The following is a 1,689-nucleotide window of genomic DNA, read 5'->3' as shown; positions in this document are numbered from 1 at the left end:
ATATATGTGTGTGTGTGTATATATATATATATATATATAATACTGACAACTTGGCTTTAGGATAATATTAAATCTCTGTTCTTCTTGTTATCAGCTCTTCATCTGGTAATGAGTAAGTTGGCTGCTGTCTTTGACAACATTACCATCACAGTGAAGTGGTTGCTGCATCCATTTCAAGGCAACCTCACGTGCACACTGAATGCTGGGGATGGACACATCATTGATAATTACAGTCCTGAAGAGTGAGTGTTGCCCTGCATGTTATGATAACATATAATAGATATTAATGATATTCTGGATATGTTAACCCTTGTGAAAAAGAAATGCACTTTAGCTTACTTTTAGGAGTACTTATTACGGAAATAATAAACTCGGAAAGAATATACAGTACTTAAGTCTGAGCTGTATATTAATATTAATACATTTAAAAATGTTTTAGTAAAATTAAATTAAAATGTATTATAGTTTAAATTATAGTACATAAAATTAGTTGAACTTAAGAGTGCTTTTTGGACTCACTTAAAAGGGGCTATATGTAAGAATTTTCATGTAGCAATTGCTTTTTATTGCCAATGCGTGGACAGTGTGTAATGAAACGTAAAAAAATGAGACCTTCCCCAACTTCTTAAGTTGTCCTTTTATTGAATGAAAGCCTGTAGACTGATTTTAATGTCAAGGACTCGGGGCGTTTTTGCTCGGGAAAATCAAAAGGATAATGCTAAAAGAGCTATTCTGTACTGTAATGTAGTGTCACGCAAAGAAAAGGGATTAGTCTCACACAGCCAGATATATATATAGTCTATAGTCTCAAATATATTTTATAATCACAACATTGTAATTTTAATTACCACATCTGTCGACGTGAGCTGGTGTAAACACAGTGGCGCCGCTAGCAATTTTGGGCCCTATGAAAGAATATGAGGTTGGGCCCCCTACCGCAGCAAACATACACTATATTGCCCAAAGTATTGGGAAAACTAAAAAAAAACTCATAGCCAAACACCAATGACTTGTACATATGCGTACAATCATTTTAGACACTTCCAAAACTGTGGCAACAAAGATGGAAATACAATTTTTAAATACATGAATTATGTGTCCATCTTTGATGCCACAGTTTTGGAAGTGCCTTTTTCTGTTCTAAAGAAGGGGGTGTCCTAATACTTTTGCCCATATGTATGTACAATTCACTGGTGTTTGGTGATGAGTTTTTGGCTCGAGGTCTGAATTTAGTCACACCAGAGGTGTTCAGCTGGGATGAGGACTTGGCTTTATGCAGACCAGTCAAGTTCTTTCTTTTTAAACCTTGCCTTATACACAGAGGCATTGTTGTGTTAGAATAGAAAAGGGCCCTGTTCAAACTATTGGTAAAAAAATTAGAAGCACACAATTCCCTAGAATATCATTATATGCTTAAACATTAAGATTTGTACTCATGGAAATTACTAAAGTAGTCAAACCTGTTCATTAGAAGGGGGTGTCCCAATACTTTGGGCAATATAGTGTATGTTTGGTGCGGTAGGGGGCCCAACCTCATATTCTTTCATAGGGCCCAAAATTGCTAGCGGCATCCCTGGAGAGAACCAACGACTTTTGAATAAGAACATAGTGTGGGAGAATATGAAGGCGTAGAAGTATACTTATTTTAAAGGAGACCTATTATGTCCCTTTTTACAATATGTAATATGA

This window comes from Sinocyclocheilus rhinocerous, unplaced genomic scaffold, assembly GCF_001515625.1.
Source record: "Sinocyclocheilus rhinocerous isolate Xijiao unplaced genomic scaffold, SAMN03320098_v1.1 scaffold878, whole genome shotgun sequence".
Taxonomy (NCBI): Eukaryota; Metazoa; Chordata; class Actinopteri; order Cypriniformes; family Cyprinidae; genus Sinocyclocheilus; species Sinocyclocheilus rhinocerous.
The sequence above is the reverse complement of the archived record's forward strand: the minus strand, read 5'-3'. Positions refer to the sequence as shown.